Here is an 11,585-nt window from a genome sequence, read left to right as displayed (position 1 = left end):
AAGTGAACATATACTCCAGTTAACATCATGTACGAAGGTAACATCCAAATGGATTAAAGACCTTGATATCAGACCTGATACCATAAGGTATATAGAACAACACGTCAGTAAAACACTCCATGACATTGAGACTAAAGGCATCTTCAAGGAGGAAACTGCACTTTCCAAACAAGTGGAAGCAGAGATCAACAGATGGGAATACATTAAGCTGAGAAGCTTCTGTACCTCAAAAGAAATAGTGCCCAGGATACAAGGGTTACTGTTTTTTATGTTTTTTTTTTTTTTTAGGGGTTTTCTGTTTGTTTGTTTGTTTTTTTGAGTCACACCCTTACTCCTGGCTAGGCGCTCAGAAATTCCTCCTGGCAGGCACAGGGGACCATATGGGATACTGGGATTTGAACCACTATCCTTCTTGGATTGGCTGCTTGCAAGGCAAATGTCCTACCACTGTGTTCTCTCTCTGGCCCTGGGTTACTACTGTCTTTTGAAGAATGAAGATGTCAGTTACCAGACATTAGCCCCTTGTAACTGTCGCTGGAAGACAGTTGGCCGGCGTGTATATGAAGTACAGCCTGAAGTTACTGTGACTGCCAGCCCTTTCGTGTTTGCTCTTGCTGTATGGGATGGTTGCTGCTGAATTCCTGGAGAAACTGTTTGCCAGACTCCCTACTCCTGCTGCCTTTTGCTGCCTCTCCTACTATTCCAAGCCTGACACCTGAGGACCATCATGTGACCCTTATGGTTCCCAGCATCCCTAAGCCTGAGAAGTATCATTCCCTCTCACCCCACCCCCACTCCCTGCTCTATCATTGAGCTATTGCACTTGCTTAACTGAGTATCACTGAAAGTAACCACTGGGTCCCTTGAAACACATTTTTGGGAAGTTGCCAAATTGCTACTTTGGTTATTTTGATTGGGGGGTTACTACATTCAGCAGTTCTTAGGACTTATTTCTGACTTTGTGCTCAAGGATTGTTCTTGGTGGTGCTGTGGAACCATATGTGGTGCTGGAGTTAAACCAAGGTAGGCAATTTGCAAGACCATTTTATTATCTCTCCAGTCCACAAATGATCAAACACTTTATATTGATATCTATAATCTCTGTTAAAATACATTCAGTGAGAAAAGTTCTTACCTCCCTATTCTTATTTTTTTTTGGGGGGTGTCACACTCAGCAGCACTCAGGCTTACTCCTGGGTCTATGCTCAGAAATCGCCCTGGTAGCAACAGGGGACCATATGTGATGCTGGGATTTGAACCTCCGTCCTTCTGCATGCAAGGCAAATAACTTACCTCCATGCTATCTCGCTGGCCCCACCTCCCTATTCTTCTATTGAAATACTTGGTAATTTCTATGGCTCTCCATTTGTTCTTAAGTAAAAAAAATATACACTGCTACAAGATTTCTTTCTAAGTAGTTGTCTAATAGTCTACAATTTGAATGTCACAGTTAAAATAAAATTAAAGTCCCCTAAATACAAAATTTAGCATTTTCCCCAAATAAGTCCTATTGAAACCTGGAATCCTTGTTGAAGGAAGGTATGCTCAGCATTATCTTTCCTTCTAAGATTTTCCTCTGATAGTTTGCTAACATTTATGCTGATGTGTCTGAGATGACTAAAAAGGTTGTTAAAACAGTGAGGGTTTTTAGTCCTATTTTTTTTTTGTTACTTATCATTGCCCTTTCTTAATAAAAAGTATGCCTTGGTTTCTCTTCACTAATTATTACTCACTTTTTAGCAACCTCCTTTGTCTCATCTGTGACTATGATCTTCTCAAAGAAAATATGTGTCATTTGTCCAGAGAATCATCAATTTGTCCTTGCTCAGGGACAGAACTTTTTTGTTTTGTTTTTGGACCTAACTACCTGAAGAGATTACTTCTGATGGGGCTTAGAGAATCATATTTGATGCTGAGGTGTGAACAATGGTTAGAAATATGTAAAAATTTTGCCTCTACTATTTCTCAAACTCTGAAAATAAAACCTGTGAGAGTATAAGAGTCAGATACAATTTGCTATTCCTCAATTTCCAAAGAACATAATTTAAGATTCTTACATGATCTACTTGGTGAATTCCCTTGTACTAAGAATGAGAAAACCATCTAATGAAACCTAGCCTCTTGAGAGTAAATATTAAAGTGGAAATATCTTGAGTTTCTAAAAAAGGATTTCTAGAAATCTGAGAAAATCCTAGGTACTGTATATTTATCAAAAAAAATTTCACCATGACTAAAACTTATCAATGAAGTTATTCCTCTTCACCCTAAAGCTCAATTAATTAGTTTGAGTATCTGTTGAGGATGTGAATGACAGAAAGACCTATAACCTTAGATATTGCTATAATTCTTCTTTTCATGCCACCTTAAGATAGAAGTTAGATTGTGATGTCAGAAAGAAAAAAAACTGTCCATGAATGCCTCTGTACCTGTAGATTTTAGTGAGAAGGCACAATAATTTCCTCTAGCACATAAAATTTTCTTGCAACCTATAAGCATCTTACCTAAAAAAAGAGAATATTTGGACCTTTTCATCTAGAATCAGCTTAATGTAATCATTTTTTCCACTCCAAGACTGACTAGAAAAATATTCATCCCACTTATGTTATATATGAAGAGTAATATACTATCACATATTACATTATTATCCTACTAAAAATGTGGAGATATTGAGCTACCTTTTTGTTTACGCAGCTTCTGTCATGTAAACAGTCTGACTTAAGTTATTCCATTAAAATTGTTATGATTATAGATAATCTGTTCAGATCAGAGTAAGTCTAGATATACTGTCTTTCGACAATCTGGGACTGAAGTAATAGAATAGTGAGTAGGCACTTGCCTAGCACAGTCCAAACTGGGTTCAATACCCAGAACTCCAAATGGTCTCCCAAGCACTGTCAGGAGAGATCCCCATGAATAATCAGGAGTAAACCTAAGTACCACAGGTGTGGCCAAAAATAAAAAAGAAGCTTTTAAATACTATCTTCAAGTAACTATCACCACCTCCTCCTCACAATGATATTTCCCACAAATAAAAACATTTATGACAAAAGATGAGAATTGTATGCAACAACTAAAATTAACGACTATTTCGTTTTACTACTTGATATTGAGAATAAATGGAATGTCTGAATTTTTGCCTTTTCATCCATCCCCCATGTTTCAGAGTTCCTGGCTTCATCAGCTTTTTAAAAAGTATATGGAAAGAAAAGCACAGAGAGTTTCCCCTGCCTTCAAGGTCACTGAAGTGGCTGATAAATTGAGAACACTGGAACCTTGACCAATGTACACAGCATCTCTTCCATTCCTCCAACCTCAATTCCAGGGAGAATGCAAGAATCTACTAATGGTCCAAGGTAAGAGTCATTGATCCCCAAAAGAGCCAACAACCAATTTTATTTTTATGGACGAAGTCTACATAGATATATAAATAGTTTCTCCTTCGAGCATCTAAAATTTCTCCTTGTCCTCAATGCAGCTATAAACATAAAGATGAAGGTGATGCCCCGTTTCTGTGCCCTTTCTGTGCCCTGATGCACAGAAAAAGGAGAAACTATTAAATATGGATGTTTATGGCTCTAAAAGTAACAGATATAAATTTTGAACTTAGGTGTCAGATAAAAATAACATACCTTCGAAAAATATTTTAATATGTATTTAAAGTTATATATATAAGCTTAATATAACCCAAACTCAATCACATGAATGGAGGGGTCTTGTTCAAGTGTAGGGAGCCCCTTTCTCCAACAACAGATCTTCATTTCTTTATTAAATGGCATGAATCCTGGCCATGCCAGTAGAAGAGGAGCAGTAATCCTGCCATGTGGGATCTTTCAGGGGTCCTCAAACTTTTTAAACAGGGGGCCAGTTTACTGTCTCTCAGACCACTGGAGGGTCTGACTCTAGTAAAAACAAAACTTATGAACGAATTCTTATGCACACTGCATATATCTTATTTTGCAATGTAGAAACAAAACAGATAGAAATACAATATGTGGCCTGCGGGCGATATTTTGAGGACCACTGTCTGGGTCCAGCTGCAGCATTCCTCTCCAGTTTGAAAAAGCATAGTATTGGAGTTTCCCTCCCCCCCCCCCCCGCTCCCCAGAGCCCAGTTGCAAAACCTAGCCCTAAAGACCAGTTTGGCATGGGGGGATCTCGATCTCCTGGACTAGGTGGTCAGCCCAGAGGCCATTAGCCCGCTGTCTGCCCAGATTCCCAGCCATGCCCGTAGGAGAGGAGCAGGAACCCTGGCATGTGGGATCCTCTGGGTCCAGCTGCAGCCTCCATCTCCAGTATGAAAAAGCATGGGGGAGGAGTTTGCCTCCTCCCCATTCCCCAGAGCTCAGATGCCAGACCTGGCCTTGAAAGCCAGCTTGGTGTGAGGGCTGGGAATCTGGAACAGAGGTGGGAGGAGAGAAATTCCTCCCGTATTCATACTAGATCCCCTGCACTGGTGTGTTTTCTTTTCTTTTCTTTTTTTTTTTTATTCTTTTTAATTTAAACACCTTGATTACATACATGATTGTGTTTGCGTTTCAGTCATGTAAAGAACACCACCCATCACCAGTGCAACATTCCCATCACCAATGTCCCAAGTCTCCCTCCTCCCCACCCGACCCCCGCCTGTACTCTAAACAGGCTCTCCATTTCCCTCATACATTCTCATTATTAGGACAGTTCAAAATGTAGTTATTTCTCTAACTAAACTCATCAGTCTTTGTGGTGAGCTTCCTGAGGTAAGCTGGAACTTCTAGCTCTTTTCTTTTTTGTGTCTGAAAATAGTTATTGCAAGAATGACTTTCATTATTCTTAAAATCCATAGATGAGTGAGACCATTCTATGTTTCTCTCTCTCTCTCTCTCTGACTTATTTCACTCAGCATAATAGATTCCGTGTACATCCATGTATAGGAAAATTTCATGACTTCATCTCTCCTGACAGCTGCATAATATTCCATTGTGTTTATGTACCACAGTTTCTTTAGCCATTTGTCTGTTGAAGGGCATCTTGATTGTTTCCAGAGTCTTGCTATGGTTAATAGTGCTGCAATGAATATAGGTGTAAGGAAGGGATTTTTGTTTTGTATTTTTGTGTTCCTAGAGTATATTCCTAGGAGTGGTATAGCTGGATCATACGGGAGCTCGATTTCCAGTGTTTGGAGGAATCTACATATCGCTTTCCATAAAGGTTGAACTAGATGGCATTCCCACTAGCAGTGGATAAGAGTTCCTTTCTCTCCACATCCCCACCAACACTGTTTGTTCTCATTCTTTGTGATGTGTGCCATTCTCTGTGGTGTGAGGTGGTATCTCATCGTTGTTTTGATTTGCATCTCCCTGATGATTAGTGATGAGGAGCATTTTTTCATGTGTCTTTTGGCCATTTGTATTTTTCTTTGTCAAAGTGTCTGTTCATTTCTTCTCCCCATTTTTTGATGGGATTAGACGTTTTTTTCTTGTAAAGTTCTGTCAGTGCCTTGTATATTTTGGAGATTAGCCCCTTATCTGATAGGTATTGGGTGAATAGTTTCTCCCACTCAGTGGGTGGCTCTTGTGTCCTGGGCACTATTTCCTTTGAGGTGCAGAAGCTTCTCAGATAAATATAGTCCCATCTGTTAATCTCTGCTTTCACTTGTTTGGAGAGTGCAGTTTCCACCTTGAAGATGCCTGTAATGTCCTGGGGTGTTTTGCCTATGTGCTATTCTATATATCTTATGGTTTTGGGTCTGATATCGAGGTCTTTAATCCATTTGGATTTTACCTTCGTACATGATTTTAGCTGGGGGTCTAAGTTCAATTTTTTGCAAGTGGCTAGCCAGTTTTGCCAACACCACTTGTTGAAGAGGTTTTCCCTGCTCCATTTAGGATTTCCTGCTCCTTTATCAAAAATTAGGTGATTGTATGTCCGGGGAACATTTTCTGAGTATTCAAGCCTATTTCTACTGATCTGAGGGCCTGTCCTTATTCCAATACCATGCTGTTTTGATAACTGTTGCTTTGTAGTACAGTTTAAAGTTGGGGAAAGTAATTCCTCCCATATTCTTTTACCCAATGATAGCTTTAGCTATTCTAGGGTGTTTATTGTTCCAAACGAATTTCAAAAAGTGCCTGATCCACTTCTTTGAAGAATGTCATGGGTATCTTTAGAGGGATAGCATTAAATCTGTATAATGCCTTGGGGAGTATTGCCATTTTGTTGATGTTAATCCTGCCAATCCATGAGCAGGGTATGTGTTTCTATTTCCATGTGTCCACTCTTATTTCTTGGAGCAGATATTTATAGTTTTCTTTGTATAGGTCCTTCACATTTTTAGTCAGGTTGATTCCAAGATATTTGGGTTTGTGTGGCATTATTTTGAATGGGGTTGTTGTCTTAATTTCTATTTCATCCCTATTACTATTGCTGTATAGAAAGGCCATTGATTTTTGTGTGTTAATTTTGTAGCCTGCCACCATGCTATATGAGTCTATTGTTTCTGGAGGCTTTTTGGTAGAGCCTTTAGGGTTTTCTAAGTAGAGTATCATGTCATCTGCAAACAGTGAGAGCTTGACTTCTTCCTTTCCTATCTGGATTCCCTTGATATCTTTTTCTTGCCTAATCGCTATAGCAAGTACTTCCAGTGCTATGTTGAATAGGAGTGGTGAGAGAACAGCCTTGTCTTGTGCCAGAATTTATAGGGAAGGCTTTTAGTTTTTCTCCATTGAGGATAATATTTGTCACTGGCTTGTGGTAGATGGCCTTAACTATATTGAAAAAGGTTCCTTCCATTCCCATCTTGCTGAGAGTTTTGATCAAGAATGGGTGTTGGACCTTATCAAATGCTTTCTCTGCATCTATTGATATGATCATGTGGTTTTTATTTTTCTTGTTGTTGATGTTGTGTATTATGTTGATAGATTTACAGATGGTAAACCATCCTTGCATTCCTGGGTGAAACCTACTTGATCGTAGTGGATGATCTTCTTAATGAGGCATTGAATCCTGTTTGCCAGGATTTTGTTGAGGATCTTTGCATCTGCATTCATCAGCGACATTGGTCTGTAATTTTCTTTTTTTGTAGCATCTCTGTCTGGTTTAGGTATCAAGGTGATGTTGGCTTCATAAAAGCTATTTGGAAGTGTTTCCGTTTGTTCAATTTCATGAAACATTCTTGCCAGGATTGGTAGTAGTTCCTCTTGGAAAGTTTGAAAGAATTCATTAGTGAATCCATTTGGGCCTGGGCTTTTGTTTTTAGGCAGACATTTGATTACTGTTTTAATTTCATCAATGGTGATGGGGGTGTTTAGATATGCTACATCCTCTTCCTTCAACCGTGGAAAATTATAAGAGTCCATGAATTTATCCATTTCTTCCAGGTTCTCATTTTTAATGGCGTAGAGTTTCTCAAAGTAGTTTCTGATTACCCTTTGAATCTCTGCCATATCAGTAGTGATCTCTCCTTTTTCATTCCTAATCCGAGTTATCAAGTTTCTCTCTCTCTCTCTCTTTCTTTGTTAGGTTTGCCAGTGGTCTATCAATCTTGTTTACTTTTTCAAAGAAACAACTTCTGCTTTTGCTGATCTTTCTGATTGTTTTTCGGGTTTCCACTTCATTGATTTCTGCTCTCAGCTTTGTCATTTCTTTCTGTCTTCCTATTTTTGGGTCCTTTTGTTGAGCACTTTCTAGTTCTATTAGCTGTGTCATTAAGCTACTCAGGTATGCTCCTTCTTCCTTCCTGATGTGTGCTTGCAAAGCTATAAATTTTCCTCTCAGTACTGCTTTTGCTGTGGCGGTGTCTTTTCTTAATAATACTTATTTTTATAACAGCACGGGCGCAAATATACTTTTTATGAATTATCTAAAAATGTTCTTCATTCTAGACGGTTCCTGGGAAAGGATACGAAATACCAAAGATTTGGATGATAACACTCAAATAGATCTTTAAAGTCAGTCTTTATGGACGTGACTTTCTGTACTGATTCCTAGCTAAAATCACAAAAAATTCATATATATGTATTGTATATAGCCCCTGTCATGTATTGCCTTTCCCATACCCCTGTGTCTCCTCTATCCCCTCATTTTTCAATACTGATCCATTATCTTCCCCTAATTTAACCCTCTTTACCCTCAGTTCCTAACTTGGTAGGCACCAAGATAGACCTCCTGCCCCAACAGTCCACCTTCCAGCTCCTCAGTGAAAGATACCCTCTGGGTCCCCATTCTCATGCATCGGCAAAGAACTACAGCCAGCACACCTGCTGACTCATGCTTTATGGTCCCTCTCACCCCCACCAAATCATGGACTGTTCCATGATACAGGAATCGGACTCAGCAAAACTCCCAGCTCAAAGACACTATATGGTCTCGTAATGCAGCAAAGCATCTCTCAAACTCAGTTCCAAGGCCTGTGAATTGAAAAGTACCTTGGCTTTTACTCCCCACAAGAATATATCAAAAGACTTAATTGGGAGGCTCATATTGCCTATGGAAGCTCAATACCTGTATAACAATACATCTTAAGATGTGTATTCCTAAATATACAAGTAGCCTCTTCCACCACTTGTTTTATTCGAATACCTTTTCTTTTTAACTCAGTTTTATTTATTTGTTCTATTTTAATATATACATTTTTTCTCTATCCTTACCATTTTTGGTGCTGCTTGGTACAAAAAGCCTTGACTGGGATCAAAGCTCAGAACAAAACCAGACGACAGAGACTGTGTGTGCAGCCTGTCATCCTTGCCCAGAATAGCACCAGCAACACAGTATGACACCGTACATTTTTGTATGGACAAAAAAAAAGGGGGGGAACCATAGACACAGAAACAAGATCTTATCTTCTAGGGATAAGAGCTCACTTTTTTAGCAGAAGGGTGCCTCCCATCCTGAACATGTGTCATGTGGATACAACCAGTGCCCAGGAGATTGGACACTGTTAGTCCAATTTGAAACCCCAGATCCCCGACGTAGAAATGATACAGCACAGGGCAACACCACCAGGAACTAAGCTCCATTGGGAGATTTATAACACTACTCTGGCACAACTTGTGCCAGTTCTGATATGACAACGAGGAAAGGAAAACTTGACCTAAGACCAGGCTGTCCTATCACATCACTGAACACTAAATGGAAATCAGAAGAGCTATCATCCTTTGAACTGTGAAAAATAAGAGCACCAACAACAGAAAACTGACTTTGACAACCGTGACTGAACAGAGCCTACCTTGGGACTAATAAGGAAAACCCTACCCTAGGCTGTAGTCCAGGACACACAAAAAACAACAACAACAACAACAACAAGATGTCTTATTGCAGAGGTCCAACTTGGACAACAGAGACTGAGCAGAACCTTTGGATCCATAATATCCTAGGCTTCGGCTTAGGGACTGAACAAAAACAGGGAGCAAGTGTTACAGAAGACTGAACACCACAACGACGATGGATAGGAACCTCTAGATAGAACCTAGAGATTCTATCCTAGACCCTGACCTATAACCTGCACAAATACCAAGATCACTAGCTACAGTGGCTTGATTTTCTCACACACAACATAGAGGAAACTTCTCTGGCATCACAGAAAAAGCCTTTGGGATGTGGTAATGAGTATAAATGGAGCCAGGGGTTGATGCCATAATGGTATGCTTCAAGGATGGAGAGACCCTGAATCTCTTAGGCCACGGGAATTCCCTTTCTTCCCCAATGCTTACTGTGCCTATGCAAAAAAAAAAAAAAAAAGCTTCCTGGAGCTGGATTTTTAGCAGCACGGGCGGGCAGCTGGCAGACCTCCGTATGTGCCAGCGGACTTTTGGCCTGGCCTAGGGTGGGGGGCCCGGACCTGGGTCACCCGAACCCCCTCTCCCCCTTTCCTCCGGATCTCCAGGTGGGTTTCTGGGAGGAGCTCATGGGGCACCCTGGGTTTTCCCCACTCCCAGGCCGGCTCCAGAGGTTGGATCAGGGGGTGGCGTTTGATCTGGGGGGTGGCAGATAATTTCTCAGCTATACTCAGGCTTTCACTGGCAATTTCATACCAGTCTACATTTTGAAACCGCGCGGGGGCTAGCCCCCCGCGCGATCATATGCTCCTCCCAACCATCAGTACCCCAGATTTACCCTTCTTAACTTCAGTAACACACAGCTTCAATCTCTGACCAAAGACATACAGTAGATCTTACAAATCCCAGAACTATTTAGAAGGACATAAATCGAACACATATTGAACACATATATCTTTTGAATATTTTATGATTATTTTCTTTAACTGCTGTAACTCTCTATATATTCTTCTACCATGATGTTTCTATCCACTTTTCATCTTGTCTTTTCTTTGTAAGCTGTTCAGTAAGGATTGTGGTGGAACTGTCCCTCAGTTTGATGCCTATGATTGAACTATGTCATGGAAATTGCTGGTCTTGTTCCTATTGCCTCCAGATGCACCAATAACGCTTCGTGGCATTGATCCTTGTTTGCATAGACACATTAAAATGGGAAAACACTATACATACAGATTAGTTATTATCTAATAAATCTCATTACAATGTACCTTACACCCTGAATATTGTTATAATGACCTGGCATAGGCCCCAGTTGAATGGGCATTCTCCATTCACGCTGGAACCAGGCAAGCTATCTACGAAACATCCAAGGTCTTTTATAGCAACAGTTGGAAGCAGTCCTCTACCAGGAAAGACACTACCAAGGGTGTGACATCGACCTCCTAAAAAGACACTTCCGTTTACACTGAGAAGACGTGACAACAACAATGACCTGCGAGAAGACATGACAACAACGATGACCTGCTCTACAGGACATGGTTCTCTCTATTGCCCCTTAAGTGTGAGGTGAAACGAGAGGATGCTCTGCCCCATCCTGACTGCAATATGGGATATGCAGACTCCAGGATCTTTAATACAGAAGAATGATACCAACAACAGAGACTATGTGAGGAATGGAGGTGTATTGCCACTACAGACTATGACTTGAATTGGACAAACTAGTTTGCCTGGAGCCTAGAGTCAGTCCTGTGCCAGGAAACTTCAGGGGTAGGGTCTCCATGTATTTAGACCATAATTTGTCTTTCCATGTCCCTTATGTTTTGGTGGGCCTATGCAAACAAATGCCACTTTAATATCGTTTTTTACTATGTTCTCTTGACTCCAATCCTTAAGAAAAACAACCCATTAAAACTTTTGAGGTTAACTTAAACTAGTAAGCATGTGCATGGAACTAGATAAATGTACTTTGCCCTCAATGTTTAAAGAGTTACATAAGTCTAATATCTTTAGATTATATGGTGTGCTGCTAAGAAACAATATGTACTACAACTGGGGATTTGAGGGACAAAGTAATTGTATTGTACATGGGTTCAGTTTTGTTTTTCTTAATGTTCTTTGGCTGAAAGTTCAAGGCTGGGATATCATCGATGGAACTACTGAGAATCCTGTTTATGGGTGATTGGGCTTCCACTGTAACTTTACCCTGTCCTCTTTCTTTGCATCTTTGTTGTCATAATTAAAATAATAAAAAAAATAATTAATAAAAAAAAAAGGTGGGGGGAATGCCAAACCCTACCACTCTAGCACCTATACTTTTTCTTGTTTTGTTTTGAT

Source organism: Suncus etruscus, chromosome 3, assembly GCF_024139225.1.
Source record: "Suncus etruscus isolate mSunEtr1 chromosome 3, mSunEtr1.pri.cur, whole genome shotgun sequence".
Lineage (NCBI taxonomy): Eukaryota > Metazoa > Chordata > Mammalia > Eulipotyphla > Soricidae > Suncus > Suncus etruscus.
This window is presented reverse-complemented; position numbering follows the sequence as displayed.